General features: G+C 34.6%; 1 protein-coding gene across 2 annotated transcripts in view; it reads left to right on the forward strand.

Annotated features, from left to right (window-relative positions):
- Hnf4g (hepatocyte nuclear factor 4 gamma) overlaps positions 1-22,630 on the forward strand; it is a 132,493-nt gene that overhangs the window by 35,295 nt on the left and 74,568 nt on the right. For both annotated transcript variants that reach the window (XM_074068738.1, XM_074068739.1), the window contains exon 2: positions 12,480-12,538. The gene's annotated coding sequence lies outside the window, so the exon portion shown is untranslated. The remainder of the gene's footprint in view (positions 1-12,479; positions 12,539-22,630) is intronic.

The following is a 22,630-nucleotide window of genomic DNA, read 5'->3' on the forward strand; positions in this document are numbered from 1 at the left end:
GTGTCTCTTTATGCTTCATTGGTCATTTATTTTTCAAGTTTATACTTGATTTTGTATCTTATCTAGTTCATGTTTTGACTACATAATTTAAGTCTCTAATATATCCAGAATAGATCCATTGACTAATTAGTTCAGAGTTTTATCATTCATCTGAAGTATTCATAGCATCATCTAAGTTTCAATATTATAGCTATGGGTGGGTTTGCAAGCCTGCGAGAGAATTTACCTCTGTATACCAATTATCATGATGAAAAATAACACTGCTCATTTTTTTAATGTTAGATTAACATCCCTTTAATCTAAGAAAAAAGTGAGGAGATGAGTGTGTGTTAATGTCCCAGCTTCTTGCTACTTACTTGGCATACTGAGGTAATACCTTGATTTGTCAGGTAGCTATATGGTCCTCTGTCTTGGCCTTAAGGTATAAGGGAGGCTGGTGTCTATCATGCATTACACACTTTATGCCTATCCCTCTATACAACCTGGAGACAGATGTTTTTTAGCACCATCATTTATATGAAGTAACTGAAGTGGTCCAGAATGAGACAGGAAGTAGGACAGCCAAAATTAAAATCTGAATCTATGTGAGTCTAGTAGCATTCCACTCTAGATTTTCTTAGGAATTATTTGAGGGTGATATAATAATTTCCATGGGGCCAGAGAGTCTACTAGGTGGATCTTGTGCTGTGTGTGTTACAGGGAAAAACTCTGAAAAGGTAGGTGGGTCACAGCATGGTAGCATTACTCAATAAATTGGTAGAATTTTGAAGAAAATAAAAATTTGCTATTCCTGAGGAATTATCAAAATGAGTTCATAACAATATAGAATGAAAGAATGGATATAACTTAAGCACACACATGTGCATCACTATATGCACATATATACACACATAAATATAATGTATATATCTGTATATATAATATATGTATCAACATATATATAATATGTGTGTATATATATGTATATAATTGAGGCAATGTATTTTTGTAGTACAGGAAAAATAGAGAAAGATGCTAATTTTGAAGAAATTATAGCTTCTTATTAAATTATGTTTGAAGACTAATCCACTCACTAGGGGGTGGTTAGGATTAGAAACAAATTTAATAGCTCCTTTTGTATATAAAATCACTGAGTTAATATGTATATAGATAAGTAAGGCAGATTTAACCATGTCTTGGATTAAGGATGGCAGGAAAACATAAAACCCAATTAAGGAGATGGGTAAGGAAGAAAATAACCAAGAGAAAAGAAACCTTGTTTGCTTATATTTAAGGGTCTAAACTTTATCAGCTTATCACAGGGGAACAGTCGCCAAAATGAGGAGGACTCTGAGAGCAAACATACAAATTGATTTTAAAAGGCTTTGCTTTCCCAAAGGAAGCATGAATGAAATTTTGATGATTTTTAGTCAAACAACAATACCAAACAAATAAAAACCTGTTCTACCTTTGAGCACTTAAAAAAAATAAGATAAACTGTCCCTCCCATCCTGTAAGCTTCTGGGAGAAAGGAATTGTATCATCTTAATTTCTTTGCTTCCTAAGTGCCTGGAACACGTGGTGCATTTATTGAGTTGAACCAACAGCCTTGTGGGAAGAAGCAATAACCTTCACTTACAGGTTGGCATTCAGGGGCAGAGTTCATGTTGCTTCTGCACTGTATCTGGGTCAAAGTTAAGGACAGTTTTTACCTCATGATTGCTTTCTAAATAGAAAGTGAAAATTAGAGAAAATAATAATATTATTATTAACATTTAATACATTAAGATTAACATTTGGTTAATAAACCAACATTAAGATTAACATTTGGTTATCCTTAAATGTGTATTTTTAAGGAACAATAATGGTCTTTATGTCAAATCATAACAATTATGAAAGAAACTCTTGTAATTATATTTCAAATACAACATTCTAAAATCTTAGACATTATGTTTTCCAACGTATTTTTTTATTCAGTGACTACATTCATTCAGCAAAATTCTCTCCTCCTCACCTCTCTCTCTTTCTTTTTCTCTTTCATTGATCTATCTATCTCACCATTCAAAGCAGGATAGGATTATATTTTATTCTCTAATAGGAAAGAGCTTCCTACTAGCTAGGTAAATGATACATATAGAAAATTGAATAAAATGCACGCATGTCTCAAAGCAGTATATGACTACATCCATAGTCAGTATAATAGTCATAAAGTGTCATGACTCCTAAGAAAGAGAGATCATTGCAGCCTGGCAAGAATATGTGCAGAATTTTAAACTTACACCTAAATTTGTCTCAGATAGAAACAAAACCCTTCTGATTTTTCTATGCTAAAAAAGTATATACAATATTATTAGGAAATCAATAGGAAAATGAAGAAAAAAGTGATAGTTGATTTGCTTGCTGGGTGATAAGATTCTGGAAAAGTAAAGATTTATTCTACTCTTGACTCCATAATACTGCTTGTATAGTGGTGTTAATAAGTGATCTCAATGCTTGGTGTTGGTGGCCACACCTATAATCCTAGCTACTTTAGGAGGCAGAGATTAGAAAGATTATGGATTGAAGCCAGCCCCAGCAAATAGTTCTTGAGATCCTATCTTGCAAATACCCAACACATAAAAGGGCTGGTGGAGTGACCCAAAACATAGATAGCCTGCTTGGCTAGTTTGAAGCTCTGAGTTCAATCCCTAGTACCACAAATAAATAAACTAATAGGTAAATAAATAGCCTGTATACTTTGGCTCTGTATTAGTAAAGAAGAATAAACTCTACTGTGTTCTCATATGAAGAATGACACAAAGAACTAATTCATACATATGGAACATTTTGGAAATGCTTCATGTAAGCATTTAATCATACAGGTTTATTCATCCCTCCTATCATCGATGTAACCAGACGTTGATGGTGTCATGACAGCATGGACAAGCACTTGTCTTCACAATAGAAACCATCTAGAAAAACTTGAGCTGTTATTCAAGTAACATAGGTTGTGTGTAAAAGTAATTTATATACTAAAACAAATATCCATATAAGATGTCAGGGGATGTTACGTAGTAACTCATCGTTTTTTTTTTTTTTTTTTGGTCATATTTTACACTTGTAGAGTGATCATGGTGTTTGTGAGACCTTGGCCAGTTGTGAGGCCTCATGGATTAATTAATTATCCTGTATATAGAAAGCTTAAAACAATATAACTTCTGAAAAAAACAACCAAAACTTTAAAAATCATGCACACATAGAGTTCCTGAAAACGAGTAGCACCTAAGTGGTTTGAAAGAGTTAATACAGTTCCCTGCAGGCCTAGGTAATAAAGACAGTAGTTCTCTCTGTACTGAAAAGATGAACACGAGTTTCAGTTCTATTTCAGGTCTATTTACGTGGGAACACTGTGGTGATAGAAAATACTTCTTTTAATTCACTTTACCATTTAATCTACAAATGCAAACCATGTTAAAAGATGTTTGGAAAACATAAACTTGAAAGTCAACATTAACCTCCCAAACCAGCTGAAGGTGCTCAAAGACAATAAGGGTGAAATTTCATTATACATACTTCAAGTGGGAGTTAAAAAAAAGAAAAAAGAAAAAGACATAGATTTTCCAACTAAAATGATGAATGCTGTTCTGATTCTAATTGACAAGTGTTATATATAAAAGAGTTCTTGCCTTCATTCTTATCAAAACTGTGGGGATTTCCAATGATAGGACAATATTATGTGGGAGGAAACTTCTCAGAAGAATAGAGAACTTATCAGTATTTACTTAGGTTCTATTACATTCAGAGCCATAAAAGCAACTACACTCATAAATTTATAGCCAGTCAAGGATATTGCTTCTTCCCCAAAGAGGCTAGATATTAAAGGAGTGGAGTGAATGAGCTCAAATCATGAAGTGGTTTCAATATTGGAACAGTTTTCCCCCTTCATATTTCAGCTCATAGCCAATATGTTATGAAGAATCACTAGCTAGCTAACTTTTGAGCATTTGGAAGCAAAAAATAATCTTTACAATTTTATCCAGAAGATTTTATTTATATTTTAGGTATTGTAGGACTTCAGAGTAATATCTACCTTTTAATGAGTTCTGATAGTAGGTTAATGATCACCACATGTGTGTGAATAGATGTTTTTTTTTATGGTTTCAACTTTGCAGATAAGAAACAGAGACTTACAGAGGTTAAGAACCTTGCCCAGAATCACACAGCAGAGATAAGACAGGCTTAGGTCTTTCTAAATCTGAGGACCATTTTGTATTGGTTTCCTATTTCTACTGTAAGAAATTACTGCACAATTTAGTGTCTTGAAATCACATAAATTCATTATTTTATACCTCTGGAGGTCAGGAGTCCAAAGGAGTCTCCTTGAGCCAAAAGTGAGGTGTCAGCAGGGCTGCCTTCCTTTGGAGACTGTGAGAAAATCCTTTTCCTTTTCTTTTTCTACCCTTCCCGGGCCTTCCGCCATTCTTCCCTCTATTCCTTGGCCCCTTCTTCTATCTTCCAAGCCAACAATTTCATCAACCCAATCTCATTTGCTGTCATCTCATTTACTTCTCTTACTCTTCATCTCTTTCATCTTTTAAGGACCCTTATCATTATAACAGGCACACCCAAAAGATCTATTTTAAGGTCTTTCATCATATCTGCAAATTCTAGGCCTTAAAACATCTTTTTTGTTTTTTTGGTGGAACTGGGGTTTGAACTCAGGGTTTTGCACTTGGGAAGCAGGCACTTCACTGCTTGTGCCATACCTCCAGTCCAGTTTATTCTGGTTATTTTGGAGATGGGGGTTTCATGAAATATTTGCCTGGGCTAGCCTCAAACCTCCATCCTCCTGATCTCAGCCTCCCAAGTAGCTAAGATTACAGGTGTGAGTCACTAGCACCGGACATCTTTTAGAGCCATTACTCAACCATTCAGAAGCTAAAGGTCTGGGTAGGCATAGTACAGTTGTGCATACATTTTAATATTAATATTTGATATTACAATTTAGCAGACTAAAAATATAATCACTAGGGTTAATGGTCACTAAAATGATTATAGTAATATAGAGTAGCTTTGAATTCAGAAAAATTATTGACCCATCATTTACTTACTATATTACCCCAGATAAATCTCTCAGTGCAATCTCTTTCCAGTTGATGTATTAGTGAGTAGTATCAGATTTTATTTTCCACACCAAATGGGAACATACTTAAACATTTGGTTGAGAGATATTCAATAAATACTTATTTCTACTCCTTCATTTTTTACAAAATAACAAAGTTTCAGATTTTTTTTATTTTTGGCAGCACTGGGATTTGAACTAAATGCTTGCTAGGCAGGTGCTTTTACTGATTGAGCCACTCCGCCAGCCAAAATAACAAAGTTTTAAAAAGCAAACAAAACAATATATACTGCACTCAGATATTATAAGTAAAGTCTGATAACTAAACTTGTAAATATTTTTTAAACATGCAAAGCGTAGGTCTTATTTTTATTTAACAAATAATATTCTGCTGCTCAACATTCTTTCTTTTTTTCCCCTCTAGTATGCAATGTCTGCATTGTTCATTTTTTTCCCTAGACTAACTCTTAAATGTAGGCATTTTGAATGGATCCATTAGCGTGCTGAAGGCTTGTCCTCATTCTGTTTTAGGTACTGAATTTTTTACATAGTTGTATGTATTGATTTTTAATATTGTAAGTGTATTAGTCACTTTATGAAAAGTGAATCTTGCATCAATCAGTCTTTTAAAAGTCACTTTAAAAATAATCACAATTTCATTTTATAGAAAGTTATGATACAAAATACCATCTCTGCTTCATCCTTCCCTCACTCTGATTCCATTCTTAGAGGCACTTGTCGACTTTTGTTTTCTAATTCTTTTTCTTTGGAATATTACTGTATAATCCCTGACCATATGCTCATCCACTTTAAAATAACACCATTGACTCCTGATGTGAAATTTGAGTGTTTATCCAGCTTACCTTATCCTTTCAATCTATGACATTTACATTTTCTAGTGTTGTTCTTCTGATTACTGTTATAACTTAGAATACAGTTAAAATTTTATTTTATTTTTTTTGTTTTGGTGGTACTAGGGTTTGAACTCAAGGCTTCATGCTTGCTACGTAGGTGCTTTACCACTTGAGCTACTCCACCAGCCCCAAAGTTCATTTTTTTTTAATTAAAAAAATCCATACTCTTCACTTCTTAGGTAATACTCCTCATTTCCTCAACTTTTCCTTTCCATAGTGGCTTGTTTTTGTTCAGCTAAAAGTGTGTTTGTATTTACGATTTTCATCTAACCACCACTAATTGTTTTTTTAATATATTGACTTGAAAATTGGAAATGTGTAAACAGTGTTATTGTCCAGTGCTGAGTCATATAGTGTGCTGTACTGTTTGAAGCAGGTTTACTCTCAGGAAACAGAACATGGGTGAGGAAAAGGTCACTGAGTTCCAGTGTGTTCTCTTTCATTTCATTTTTCTTCTTTTGATTTTAACTCAATGGCTTGAAATTCCAAATTTATCTTTACTTTAAATTTGTAATTGCTTTATAGAAAATATTTTCAAATTTCTTTTGTGTGGTTTATTTGATCACGATATTTTCATCCAGATTTGTTTTAATCCTGAAATTTCAAATATGTCTTTTTTGTTTGTTTCCTGAACTAATTTTTTCCTTAGCTTTTTTTGTGCCCACAGTCTTATGTTGTGTCAGATTTTCCTCCTGGATGCTTCCTCATGGTGCTCTACATATCCGATCCCTCTTCCTTCTAATCGTGCAGTGGAGGGTCATCCTAGAAATTCCTTCATCTTATTTCTTGGATGTGATCCTCAGTTTCTTTAAGTCCATGTAATTTTGTCTATCGGTTATTTCCTTGACTTTTTAGAGTCCATCAGGTTGTAGATTAGCAGTTTGAAATATTAACCGTTGTTACCTCCCACCAACTCCTCCCCTTTAGACCATGGGGTACCAGGTAGTGATGGTCTCTGAAGTACATGCAGGAAACATCAGGAGTCAGTATTTGAATCATAACTACTAGGTTCAATTGCAGAGTGTGAAGAGGTTCATGAGACAGTTACAAATAGGAAGAACAGGAGCACATGCTGGGGGAGGAAAGTGAATGAAGCATTGTGTAGGGAGATAAACCTTATCTTCTAATCTCTAGTTGGATTAGGGTAGAATGCAAGTTTAACAGAGTCTCCACCAGAATTTTCCAGACGTCCAAAAATAGAGCAGATGGTCACGTTGTCTTTTGTAACTGGGATTTTGGTATTTGACTGATTTCCAGTGGGGCTACAAAGAAGCAGTACACTGAGATCACAATTTTTTTAGTTGTCCTCATTTTCCCTTCTTTCTTTTAGACACCAACAATCTGTATTTTTTGAAATATCATTTCCAGATCATTTTCATTTACTTCCGTTAGATCCACTTCTGTGCACTGTTAAAATTCAGACTCCTGGGCTAGGGATGTAGCTCAGTGGTAGAGAGCTTTCCTAGAATGTTCAATTCCCAGCACCACAAAACCCAAAACCAAACCAAACCAAAACCAAAAAAACTAGATTCTGTAGCAGATGTTCTTGATGATTTATATTCGTGCTAGATTTCAGAACCACTGCCATAGGTTGGTTCCTTTTCCTGTTATAAATAATGTTACCATATATACATATATGATAATATCTTTTTTCCTATTGATAATTATGTCTTTGGAATAGATGCCTGAGCAGGAAATGGTAGTATAAGGTAAAAACATTTTAAGATTTCACCTACTTTTCCATTCTCTTGCACTCTTTCCTCCACTTAATTCTTGATATACTGTGGTGCTGGGGTGGAACCCAAGACCTCATGCATAACAGACAAGCACTCCATCACTAAGCAACACCCCCAGCCCTATCCTTCTTTGTTTTTTCTTTACTTAGGAATTTTTTTAGAACTCTACATTAACCTGCATCTTCTAGTTTATGTACATTTTATGAATTGAAAATCAAAATAAAATATATTTTGTTCCAATGCTAAAACTATTTGAGTGGTCATTGTTTTTTTCGATTTTCCCTGTGCCATTTATTCATTAATAATTCCTTCCCAATATGTACCCTTGTTATGACCTGTAATCTTGAAAGTAAGCTGAGTGGATGATGTTTTTATGGAAAATGGTCTTGAGGAAAAAAAAAAAAAACCCGAAAACTGTTGCCCTTGTCTCAAGAAAAGCTGTATAAGTCAGCAATTCCTACAATAATGCTGTATAACAAAAAGGACACAAAACTCTCAGTGTTTCATTGTGTTTCATTTATTTTTATATTCACAGGTCTGTAATTTGGTTGATCTAAGCTAGGCTCTTCTGGATCAAAGTTATACTGTAGGCTTCTTATTGGGTTTCAAGTCTGAGTTGCAAGCCAGCGAAACAGTAAAGACATTGGCAAATTCTTTTGGGGCTAGATCACAGTTGCACAAAAGGTTATGCCAAATCATGCACATGATTACATCACACTTGCTGACATTCCATTAGTCAAAGCAGCTTCATGTCCAAGCCCAACAGCAGTGGGACGGGGAAGTACACTCCACCCACAGCGTGAAGCACTATAAAGTTACGTAGCACAGGTGTGGGCATATAATCCCAGAACACGGAACTAAATAATTGGGACAATATAATTTTTATCAGAAAATGCATGAATATAGATGCATTTTCTATATATATATGATTTTTTTTGTTTGTTTTGTCATTATCAGAAACTTCCTCCTATGTTTTTAAGGAGTTGTACTTGTTAAATAAAAAAGGTTACTCATTCACTTGCTCACGCTTTGTTGTTGATTACGTCGCTGTGGTAGGGGTGTTAAACAGAAGGAAAGAGCTTATCTTTCTCTTAGTATCAGCCTTGTGTTTCAAACTGCCCATCGAATATTCTGCAGGCACCTGGTTCTCAATATGGACCAGTTGTCTTATTGATTCTTTGTTTACTCCAAACCTGCTGCTCTTTTTTGTTCCCATTATCATATCTCCCAGAGTTATCCTCAAATTTTTCTTCTTTCTCATCCCTACACCAAATTAATGAACAGATTCTGTCAGTGTCAAGTCAACATTCCTTTCAAATTCTCTCTCTCAATTTGTATTCCATTGAAAATGTTCATTATTAATCAACTTTTACCTCACAAAACCCTGGAGCCAGAAACATTTTATTTCAAAAACAAATCCAAGAGTGTTCCATGTCAGTGGCCCTGGCTTTCCACTGACTACAGGACAAACCTCGAATGTCATTGGATGGCAACTGAAAGCTTATATAGCTTGGCACCACTGTTCTCTCCCCTGGGGAACCTCCAACTTCTGTCTTCTCTCTCTTATGTACCACTCGGACTATATGAAACATTGAATTCAAAACTTCCTCGTTAGATGATTTACTTATTACCCTAAGTACCATCCACTGTTTTCTACACTCAGCAAATCAGTCTTAACTTCCAGGACCAGGTCAGGTGTTAATCTTTGCTCTCAGGCCTTTCCTTATTCTTACACAAAGTCAATGGACTTTTCCTGGGGCTCCTCACAGCATTCTGCCCCACAACTCCTTAAAGAACTTATTTCATGGCAGCTGGGTATGGTAGAGCACCTGTCTAGGATGCTTGAGGCTCTGGGTTTGATCTCCAGCACAACAGCAACAACAGAAAAAGGAATTTATTTCATGAGTTTTTTATTTGTGACTCTAAAAGTAAAATATTAAAAGATTCTTATTAAATTAGGATGACATGTAAAGTACCCAGGAGAAATTAACATCTGCAGTAATCACTGTTTTCGTCTTTTTTAAGGGAATACAGTTAACATGTCATGATATGCATGCTCGCTTTATTTTATTTTATTTTTTGGTGGCACTGGGGTTTGAACTGAGGACCTCACACTTGGTAGCTAGGCACTCTTACCACTTGAGCCACTCCGCTGGCCATTTTTTGTGATGGGTATTTTTGAGATAGGGTTTAACAAACTATTTGCTCAGGCTGGCTTTGAACCGTGATCATCGTGATCTCTGCCTCCTGAGTAGCTGGGATTGCAGGCTGCCAGAGCCTAGGATATATTTGTTTGCTTTGCAGGGATGATTTCTTTATATATCAGTATTGCATAGGTATTTTTTCAAGTATATTCTATTGTAGAAATTAATTTCACTGCTTTTTTCCTTACTCTAGATGCTGCATTCCTCCCGGGAGTATCTTTGCTTAGTACCCTGTTTCTAGTGCCCTGTGCCATTGCCCAGTGAATAGAAGGCATTTAATTAATAGATTATGAATGCTAAATGAAATGGGACTATATTTCTAAGTCCAGAGTAATTCAATGAACCAAGAAAGTATAACTACAGTCAATGAAATTATAAAATAGGTAGTATTTTACTAATATCAGGGCTTCTTATTATATTAAATATCATTGTCTAAATCCTATTACTGTGTCACAGCTATAGGTATGCTATAATTCTGTATTAATCTTGTTTTGATCTTTGTAAATTATTTGCTAAAAGGAATTCAGTCACAAAGATTTTAAATATTGATCAAATAATGCTATAGCTTTTGCACTGGAAAGAGATACAAAGGGTTAAATCACTCTCTTTTTCTCCTTCTTTTAAAGGCATGTAACTTCTTTGTCTGATCTCCTCATGGTCCTTGTCACAACTGTATGGCTTTTAATCACTCATATATTCAGTGACTTGCAGCACTGCTGGAACCTTAATAATGTCCTAGCTTGTTTGGGTGATCTTCCTGATAAAATCCTGACGATCTTTCAGTGTAATGGGAAGACAATCAAAATAAAAAATGCTGTAAGAGTTCAGGTAGCGGAGCATACTATTATTTTTCACTCTGTGCAAGGACATTAAAATACTGACTTTCATACTTTTGATTGAGTATGTGATGAAGTCCAAGAAAAATTGAAAATTTGAATTATTCTACTGCCAGTGGAGACTGTATATCATGGGCATATGCTACCAACTCTTATGTCACAATCTCCAGAGTGTCAGGTTGTCCTCCTTTTCCATCAGTTTCTGCTGGTGTCTAAGCAATTACTTCATTATTTGGCTCTTCATATACGCAATTATGGTATGGAATTTTACAAAAATATAAAATTTCGTCTTCAGTGCTCAGTGTTTAAATAGTTAGTCATAATGTCTTATGGTGGTAGAGTTTCAGATTTTTCAAGGTGCTTTCCATTAAATTATCTCCTTTAACTCAATAGCCCTCTGAAGTAAGCAGTGGAATTCTTACAATTCTCCAATCTGCCCCTACCTTCGCTCTTATCATTTCCCTATTTCACTTTCTTTATTTTATTTTTTGTTCGTTTCTTTTTTTTTCTTTCTTTTAAAAGAGACAGTTTTGTGTGGAAAGAGTATAGAATATATAAGCAGGTATTTTATTCCATCCTTGTCTCACTGAATTACTTTGATGTTGGGGAGACCACTTTTATTCACTTCTCTGAACCTTGTTTTCCCAGTTGGTGCTATAAAAATGCTGAAAGTTGTGAGGATTAAGTTGGGTAAAGTATGGGAACCATGAAAAGGGGAAATATAATGTCCATGTTAGCGTCTTTTAAGGGCAACTTGGGTTGCTAGAACAGATCTTGGTATCGCTACTTCTTTTTTTTTTTTTAACATTACTGTGGGTTGAACTCAGGGCCTTATGCCTGCTAGACAGTAGACTACTTGAGCCTCTACACCAGTTTTTGTATTGGGTATTTTTGATAGGGTCTCATGAACTATTTGCCCAGGGCTGGCTTCAAACTGTGATCTTCCTGATTTCTGCATCCTGAGTAGCTGGGACCACAGTTGTGAGCTGCCAGCACCCATAATTACTTCTTAATTATAGTACTTGAGTAAATTATTTAACCTTTCTGAGCTTCATTTTCCTATGTGTGAAATGAGAATAATAATATCTATTTTTCACAGTTGTTAAAAAATAACATATGTGCTAATTTTAGCACAAGTCTTTTTTGTTGTTGTTGTTTTTTTTGGTAGTACTAGGGTTTGAACTCAGGACCTCACTCTTACTATGCAGGTTCTCTACCACTTGAGTCATTCCACCAACACAGGTGTTAACACATAGTAGTATCCTTTGAAAGTATTTTCCCTTCCTTCTCCCCTTTTGTCCTCTCTTCTACTCTGCCTCTTTTCTTTCTGCTTTCTTATTTTTATCCTGAAATTGTGTGGCAGAGAAGGTGAGGAACATAATTGAAGAATCTTGGAATTTAATAAATTTTTTTCGTAGTGCTAGGGTTTGAACTCAGGGTTTTGTGCTTGCTGGGCAGGCACTCTACTGCTTGAGTCATACCTCCAGCCCTGGATTTAATAGTTTTGTAAGTATTTACCATTGAGATTTTGTTCATTAAAACAAAATGTATGGGTTTCAGTTAAGGCAGAAAATAGGGGTTTAAGGACTTCCTCTTCCATTTGAGGGAAGACTCTTTCCTGTCATGTTTTAGAACCAACACTGAATCCTGAAAACTTTGTATAGTCAAGTTTAAAAACTACTAATGTAGCCACCCCTTTCATTCTACAGATGAGGACACTGAGTTTGAGAGAAGTTGAGTGATTTGCCTGCCGAAGCTTGCAAAACTGGTGAGTAGAGAGCTAAGACTAGAGCTCAGTTTTGTTGTTGTTGTTTGTTTTTGCCTTTATTCTGTTATAGTAAGTGAAGGTACAAAATGCAAATATGGATAATTAAGACTTCTCTCTTGAAGGGTATTATACTCTATTTGTGTAATGCAACTTACGTATTAAAATGAGGAAAGGGAAAGTAGCATGATATAGCTATGAGATGAGTGGAACAGATAAAAACTTTGTGAGGAGCAGGATGATCACAGGGCAGCGCCTTGCTTGCTGTGCTCATGGTCAGCTTATTCCCAGCACACACAGTTGTGTCTGTCTTTCAATACAGAGATTATAAAATGTTTTTTGAATTAAGTGAGTGGTTAAATGAGATATATAATTGAACTAAGGAAAAAAGTCAAGGATTTAGAAAATCTGGATGAGTGTTTAAACTATAGTTTGCTTGTCATTATTGATCAATGAAATGAACTCAGGGATCATGACTTACAGATGAAAAATTAAAAATGTCATTATAGGGCTGGAGTTGTGGCTCAAACAAGCATGCCTGATTTGCATGTACTCTGTTCAAACCCCAGTCCCACAAAATAAATAATTAGATAAATAAAAGAGTGTCATTATATTATGAAGATTGTTCAGTGCTATGTGATACAAACATAAACAAAACACATATGAATAAATACACTTATCTGTATACTTGGCCACTATTTAAATTATACACATGGTTAAAACATTTGAAAATTATTACTTTAGGCAAAGTGAAAGATAGTTTGAGGCAGGCATGTGAAGTTTACTAATTTTGCCAAATCAGAGGTGAAGAGAATAGTGAAATCAAGTTAAATTCTATCCAGGAGAAGAATCACTCAGTCTTTTAGCTAATGAGGAATTTTTGGGAGTTATTTTCAGGTTCCCATTGTCTCCATCCTCTATATTAAGAAGATATAATGAAACTGTTGTTAGGAAGATTAGAAAAATTAATCTGACCAGTATAGGTACATTGGACTGGAATTGGGGAGATCAGACAGAGAACTATACAAAAGAGGCAGCTCAAAATAAGGAAGTTGTGGCCTGAACAAGGGGCAACTGGTAGAGAAAACCAATGTCTTGGTTATGGTTACTGCAGAATGAAGTTAAAAACCTCATTCTCATCTGTGAGTCTGTGATGATGAAATGGAGATCAAATTGCAAATAATTTCTCAGAGCTGCTGAGATAAAAATAAAAAAAAATAAGAGAAGTTTTTGTTGGGAGGAAGAGGTAAAAATCTTTGTGGTCTGCCAAGAAATAGTGAATAGATGACTAGACACAGACTAGAAGTGAATCGAAGGAAGGCATCAATGTCCTGAAGACACTACTTTGCAAGGAAGAGATTCTCTTACTCTTAAAATCAAGCAATTACAACCAGGGATGGGAAGGATGAGTGTAGACAATAGACATTTTAAAGAATGACAGGGTTAAGAAACTTTTCTTTAAGTTGGAGATTGAGTGAAATAGCAGTTTTAATCAATGATGTGGCATTAATCTACTTTTGTGGGTTTTTCAAAAAATATTTTGAAGTGTGTAAAACATTTACTTTGCTGTGGAAGAAGCATAGCCTTCATTTACCATAAATTTGTTTTAAGTCATACCTTAATTTATTTAATTTAAAAAGGAAATCAGATGATACTTCTTTGTTATTTATTAAAGGAAATATCATCGCAAGCATTATAGATGTTGTCCCATGAACACATGTGTGTGAGTCTATAAAACAATTAAGAGAAAACACGAGCCTAAGTATGTTCATGTGTGTTTGTGAGTGTGTGCAACGAAGCACCGTCTCTGGGCAAGGGTGGGTACAAAGGTCCACCATTTAAGTCTCAGGACTAAATAAACATGTGGGGTTATGATTACTTTATTGAGCTTTCTTATTTTATGACCCACTAATTGCTCATGGATCAGTTACTAAAATATAACTAAACTAAAGTACCTAACTGAACTAAAATATATGTGCTGTGTCTCTAACTGGCTATTTGTTTGCCATTTTCCAATTTACTTTCAATATCTAATGCAAATTGTGGTGGTTATAAGTTTGAATTTATGTCTCACTATCAACTATTCAATATGAAGTTTATGTTCCTTTTTATACTTTTGACCTTATTGGAAAACTAACCTGATTATGGCACTTAGATTTGTGTGAAGCTAATGTAATTCAAGCCTTGTTTCAAAATTTTGGGTTTTTTTCTTTTGCGTATATTGTATATTATTCATGGCATATTTTATTAAGAGTTTAGACGGCAAGAATTCTTTTCTGTATAACCCATTAAGGAAACTTGTATATATTTGCTACCTAAAGAAAGAAGAATTGGATAGAGGTATGCATCTCAACTTAATCTTCCCAAATTTGCCTACCAGATGGCTCCCTTAACCTCATCTCTGGCCAGATGGATAAAGGAGTAGATAAAAGTCAGAAGACAGCTTCAATTCCATGGAAACATCTCAGTTTTACTTGATCACACTTTTAGTAGAACTTGTAGGAGTCAAAGAGAAGCAGTTGCCAGTTTTACCTCAAGAATCTTAAGTATTTTTTTAAAGGTTATCCTGAAATTAAAAAGAAAATCATTTGACTTGAGGTCACAGGCCACTAACTAAAATTTTCATACACTGTAGGTTATTGTTTATTGTTTTTGTGTCATGAATTTTTTTTCAGTTTTTTTTTTTTTTCTTTTTGGCAATACTGGGCTTTGCAGTCAGGACCTCATGATTGGTAGGCAGGCAGGTGCTCTACCACTTGAGCCACTCTACCAGTCTGAGCCATCTATTTTTAGTGCTAAAATCACATTTAAGATCACACTATGGAGAATGAGAAATATTATATTTTTTCAATACTAATTGTTGGACTCTATATTTAAAATCAACTTTAAGTCTTTTTTTATCATGTTATTGTTGTACTTGAGGTACATTGTGATATTTACAAAAGTATTTATAATATATTAGTTAAATTCACCACCTCCATCATTCTCCTTTATCTCCCTCTCCCCCAATCTTGGAATATTTTCAGCAGTCTTATTAATTTTCCATTTTCATAATCAAGTCTGTTTATGTATACAGAAGATGAAGAATAGTTAAGTTTTAGGTGAGCAAATACCTAAACACGTGTACAGGAGAAGAAGAGCAGTGGATATATAAGAAAGAGAGACAGACTGGAGGTATGGCTCAAGTGGTAAGGTGCCTGCTTTGCATGCATGAAATCTGACTTCAAATCCCATTCCCACCAGAGAGAAAGAGAGAGAGAGAGAAATATCTGTTTTCTGAGAATGTAATAGAATCCATATCTAAGTGAAATAACATAAAAAATTCAGGGTTCAATATTCTGATAGATATTGCATTTCTTTGTATTCACATTATTATAAAAATATTATAACAAGTTTTCATGATTCATGAGCATACATTATATGTAGTGTAATCAAGTAATTTGGGGGACCAAAGGATGAAAACCTTTTAAGGGGCTCATGTTTATGAAAACTGTAATACTTCCTATGGACCTTGAAGTGCTAAAGCTTGTGACATGGATTCTAAAACTCAGGTCTCTGTACAGTGAATTTTCTACCAAGATTTTTTTTCTTTCAGTGAAAATAGTGAAATTTAGAGTAATGCAAGAAGGAGATGTTTGGTTAGGTGCTGGTGGCTTACAACTGTAATCCTAGCTACTTCAGAGGCAGAGTGAAAATACCCAACTAAAAAAAAAAAAAGGGTTGGTAGAGTGGCTCAAGTGGTAGAGCACACTTAACATCTCACTTAACAAGTGTGAGGACCTAAGTTCAAATCCCAATACCACCAAAAAAAAAAAAAATAGATGTTTGAGTTTGGGAACAGAGAAACTATGAGGTTACCCTAAAATTTAAAGAGAGTTGTAGAGTGATATGCTAGATTTTAAAGTCCCAAAGTGTGATATGATGGTTTAGAATCAGGTACATTTAGGATAGAATTTTGGTTTTGTCAGCATTATGTGTCCTTGCTCAAGTTACTGTAACTTTTTAAGTCCCAGGTTTCTCATTTATACATCTGGAGATGTAATGAATACCTGTACCTAGCTTCTAGGATGTGAATTAAATGAGAAAAGGGATATAAAGGGATTTGTACAGTTTTGAGCACAGAATTGTCACTGTTAAGTGTAATATTTTCCTTTCAAATATAACTCTCAGACTCTCTAAATCATTCCTGACCAAGCTACAACCCTCATTAAGGGATAGATCAGTCTTTATTAGTATATCTTTTAGTTTTACTTATAAATATGGGAAAAGGATTATTTTACCTAAAGGGATAAAAATGATTTCCTCTGGACAGTCAGAGGACTCATACACCTAAAAAGTGGCCAGTGTATGATGCAAATTAGACCTTTCATTTCTTGTGTATTTTACTGATAATGTGATTTTCAGATGCAGATCTTATGGAGTCAAGTGCTCTGTTTTTAAGAGAAGAGGATTAGTTTTGTCTTTTTAGGTTTTTTTGGAGAGGATTAGTTTTGGATAGCCTCTTTTGTGGAGACTGTTCAGCAAAGCCAGGATTTGAACTGTGAAGACTGTCATTAGAGCCATTCACTTATTCATGGTGTTGTGAGTAATCAGAGAGAAAGCCAGTCTAGAAATTATTATCAGGACTGCATCGTTAATAAGATTCTGCTGCTTGATTTGAATGATTTTTGGTGTGTGTATGTCTTATATAAAAAATTGCTATGCTATATATGTAACAAGCGAAATAAACATTTTGTTTATGAGAAACTGGATAGGAAGAGGGAATACAACTGTGCTGTATTTGATAAACTACCATGGTTGTGAAAGATTTTATAATAAGCCAAAAACAACAATAAAAAAAAAAAGCAAGGAAAAACATCCTCATAAATTTCTATGTCTTTATTTACTTATTTACTTTTACCATATGGGGGTTTGAACTCAGGACCTCATTCTTGCCAGGCAGACATTCCACCATTTGAGTCATACACCCTTAAATTTCCACATCTTTTATGGTTAGTTTTGATGAACAGTATATTGTAGAAGATTACCAATTTCACCTGCATTTTCAAATTTATTTGCTTCAGTTTGAGGAAAATTGTCTTTCATGGTAGTTTTTATTATCATGATACTTCTTATTACCTGGAAAAGGAAAAGCATAATATACAGGTTCATTATTAATATAACAGAAAAAGCCCCTAATTTTTAGACTTTTTTGGGTTTAGGTAATAAAAGTTTTGATTTTAGGAAAAATCTTGTGTAATTCTTATTGAATGTATGCTAAACTACCTATAGGTAATATTTTGCTTATTTATAGGATTATGTGAGGTGATTTGCTAACCTAAATAAAAAGGTCTATCAAGAATTAATAATACCAATATTTTAATAAGATTATCTGGAAAGCATCTAATATAATGAGTAAAATTAAATCCAAATTTGGAAAAAATCATTTTCCTTTCCTTAAGCAGGACACACAGTTTGACTGTATACCTGCCATGCCGCCATGATGGAACTCCATCTGTTGAATGGGAAACTGTCAAAGAAAGCAAAACTGTCAGCTTATGCTGAGTCATGCATATGTAGCTAAGTGACTACAGGCATTCCATCTGAGTTTTGGTTTCACATTAAAAAAATAATTTCTGTTAGTAAAATCAAGACTGAATAATAAAAATAGCTGTTAAAATAAAATTTAAAGGAGACTAAAAAACCCAACATTATTAATTTCTCCATGTAGAAATGCAACACCTCAAATAACCTCCTTATTTTCCCCGAACCTTTCCAGAAAATATATCTGGGATAATTCAGTTTCCAATCCTAACATTGACCTTGAGCAGGTAGCTTCATTTCCCTGAGTTTCATTGGTCTCATCAGAGGATGGAATTCTGTCATTGCTTTGTAGCCATGCTCTGTGGAGTCCTACAGATTGGGACCGCTTGAGTCTTCCACACATTTCTGACTCTGCATTTTACCTACTGTTTGGATGTGTGAAATTTGTTTAGAAGATACTTCAAAAAAGTAAAGGTTTGCAAAGGATCTTGGCTACATTACATCTGAAATACCTTTACCGCTAACATTTTATGATTCATTCCTTTACTAATTCCTATGCTCCAATCAGACACAGGAAAAATCACACAAATCATGTGTTCTCCATTCCTGCCGTTGCCTTACACTCCTGGTTTTTCATAGAATGAATACCCATCTGCCCATTCTCACAAGTTGAAATCCAACATTTTTTTTTCAACTCTGTGGTCATCCCTGAGATGAATAGAAATATCCACCTTGAAAACAAAACCTCTTCTTCTCTGGGATTTTAGTAAGAGTGAGACACTATTGCTTATGAAATACTTGCCAGTTGTTCATTCTTCCTTGATTGTTAAGTATTTGAGTAGGTGCCATCTCTCATTCCTCCAGGGACTGGGCAGTTGTCACAAGCAGAGATAGAGAGTGACTAGAAGATAGTGGTGGGACTCTAGAGTCCCTGGAGCACACTTTCCATTAACAGTGTGCACAACCTTAGTACTGCTCCTGGAGACTGCCCACAGGAAAATTTTAGCTCAACATCAGCCAATTCTATTTCAATAAAAAATATACAACAAATTTTTAAAGAAAAATTTAACTTGAACACTCATTTTAAAATAAAAAACTTAAAATACCAAAATTAAAAAAGTGTGTAATGGCCACTTGTATACAGCTCTGGACTGCGTAAGCAATGCATATTTTCATCCTGTAACATAATCCATTCCTTGTAATATTGTTTAGCAAATTTCGGTGGATCTTATTGGAAATGTTCAGATAGACTTTCTGTATAACCTGAAACAAAATCATGAAGTTGATTTAAAGTAGTACAAACTTGACTGTTAAGAGCTATGTGACAATGTTCTTAAGATGATTTCAGAGTGTTCTCTACTTGATTTGTGACAGTATCATATAGAAACCTCCCAAACAAGAATGCAGTGATGGAGGATCTCACTCTTCTATTATAGTTAGCAGTAGATAGATTAGCCAATCACCCAGGAGAAATCAAAAGTCTCCTCTGGAAATTTGGGAAGATTTTAATGAGATTTCCTTGTGTAGATCTTAAAAGAGATAGTTTATATTAGTCTGGTTTTCTTATAGATGTTGTTTCTGAGCACCTTCAGTTGTTTGTCACCACCTGCTAGAACACTGACAAGTTTCTATTCTTTTAAACATTGCCTTTTTGACCATCACACTCCCTATTCTCCCACTAAGAATGTGTTTGAATTTTAAACTGTAGAAACAGCAGTCTTATCTTGATTCTGTGTGTAAGAGTGGTATTGTTTTGATCACATTTACACCATCATTTTATTATGGCTTGCTGTTTGAAGTAATTACCAGTTAAGTTTTCAGTTTTAGGTGAAATCTATAATCCTTTATTCAGCTTGTCCTTAAGTAACAGAGCATTCAGTAGTCCTGGAAATTCTGCAGGACAGACTGAATGCTTCTGCACTGGATGACATGAGAACTGACTGTTGTACACAGGCAGCATAAAATAAAATTTGAAATGATTTGTTTGTGATCAAGCAATAGCTTTTCAGTTGAGGAAATAGCCAATGGTTTATCATGTTACACTTTGCTAAAATATAAAATTGATCCTATTCCTAAAAATAACGAGCGTTGACTTGTTAAAATGTTTATTCATTTATTTTAAATAGGTCAGAAAAAAATTTCCCTTATTTCATAATTCAGCCAAAAGATGATCACTTTCTCTTTCCAGCAGAAATGCTGCTCTGTAAGTGGCCCAGAGCTTTTTCACATTACTCTGTGCTTTCCTCTTAAACAGGTCTATTAACATATAGCCAGCTGAGGTATTTTCTTGTTAAAAAGGAGCGATCCTGTTCTGCATAGGAAGTTCCCACTAGGCTGCCCTTCCCTGCAGCTCCCAGGGCAGCCACAAGCTCAGCCTTTGTTACACTGCCCCCTGTGTCTCACCAAGTGGCCTCACAGTCTGTAAGTTCAGTTGCTCTTTATTTTTGTTCCCTAAAACCTGTATCTTCATGAACTTTTCATGAAGTTCAGTATCATTCCTTGAAAGCTGCTCTTATGTGATGATATGATTATTTCCCTTAAAAATAAGAAAAATAATAAAATTTAAGTAGAACACAGATAACGCTTTTAAAATTAAGTTTGTACCAGATATTCTCTTAAAACTTATTACAGCAGCACTAAAGGATTAAATAAGTTGATTTTTAAATATGCATTATTAGCTGTAATTACTTAGAACTAATATCTCTATGCTAATGTCTTGGTCAATAAAGAACTTTGATAAAAATCACATTTTAGTGCAATATATGGATATTTTACATGAATAACTCATTGGATTATGACAGCTTTGTCATCATTATGATTACAGATTCAAAAAAGTTAAGAAATATTCAAGTTAAGGAAGTCAAGTGGGTGGCTGCTTTTCAGAATGTAGGTTTTTCCACTGTTTTACAATATTTGGAACAACTGATAATATTTCTCTTTTTGACCCAGTTGTAAAAGAACAGGATTTATAAACATGTCCTCAAATGTGTGGTGCTTTGGAATACAACTAAGGAGACATGTCTGCCAGCCCTGAGAGCATTTACTGTAGTGCAAACAGCTTCTGTCATCCTGGGCTCCTCTTAGAATTCTCTCTCTTTGCCTGACTACTTCTCCAAGGTCCATCTTAAATGTTTCTTTCTTAGGAAAGCTCTGCTGATCTGCAGGGTGACTTCAGACTAGATTATGTTCTCATAAGTCCTCCAGGTTGTATGTTCTCATGACACTTTGAATTTTCCTTTGCAAATTTATTATGATTGTAGTTAACCTTTGTGGCAGTTTTTTAATGCCTGTCTACTCCAGTAAGCTGTACCTTCACTGGAGTTGTTAACTGTATCCTTGTTTGTTCAGTGCCTGCCTGTCATAGTGACTAGGACAAAGAATGAAATCAGTAAACATTTGTTAAAGAGATGAGTGAAATGGATGCAAGGGATTGTCTGAGCTTGTAATCTCATTGAGACTCTCCAAAAATATGGACTGGGCTACGTCTTTATCACATTTTAACCTCAGGAAACAAGTTTTAGGAGAGAATATGGTTCGATGTTACGGAGCAAGTAAGTAGACAGCTTTAGTTTAAATGTGATATCTTTGGGTGTAACTCCCAAGCTCTTAGCCACTTATTATGTAAGTGGTTTTTCTGAATATAACGAATAAGACAACTATATCTGGCTGAATTAAATGGTCATTTGTAGGTCAAATATGCTGAAATATCACAAACTTCCTATTAATAATTTCCTACTACTAATGAATTTACAAATATGTGAATCCTGAAGAAAATATACAAAAATGAAAGTAGTGGTAGAATTGCAGTTTTTTTACTTTTTACATTTCTCATATTTTTCATTAAATATGATAAATATTAAATATTTATCAAATTTTTTATATCAGATATCCAAGTCTGCTCACACCAACATGGTGGACTTGGGTCTCCATTTCAATATTTTGATATTAAATTCCAAAGAGTTTTTACAGAAGCACATCTATGAAAGAGAAAAATGAGAGTTCCATGTATTGCAAAATTGGTAACCACTTTATGAATTGGCATACAATTCATAATTGATTAAATTTTCTGGATAATTTAATCCAAAGTCAATCTTTAAAATATGTTTTTAAAAATTTCAATGGAAAATTCTGTAGAAATCTAATTAAAGGAATGCAGAACAGGAAGCCACAATAAGTCTACACCTTAGAAACTCTTTTTTTCTTTTTTTGATGGGACTGAGTTTGAACTCACGGCTTGCAACACATGTACTCTACTGCTTAAGTTACACCTCCAGTCCATTTGCTCTGGCTATTTTGGAGATGGGAGTGTCATGAACTATTTGCCAAAGGCTGGCCTTTAGCCTCAGACTGTCTGATCTCAGCCTCCTAAGTAGCTAAGATTACAGGTGTGAGTCACTGCCACCTGGCACCACAGAAACTCTTAAAATTTTGAGCTGGTTGAACATATATTTTTCTACATTGCCTTTTAGTCTTTCTAATATTTTCTCTCATAGACACCAGCTAGCAATCAAATTTTTATCATCTAGTTTTAAAAATGCCTGTAATTTTTTCTTCTTTTTTATAAGGTACTAG

The sequence above is a fragment of the Castor canadensis genome, chromosome 3 (genome assembly GCF_047511655.1).
Source record: "Castor canadensis chromosome 3, mCasCan1.hap1v2, whole genome shotgun sequence".
Lineage (NCBI taxonomy): Eukaryota > Metazoa > Chordata > Mammalia > Rodentia > Castoridae > Castor > Castor canadensis.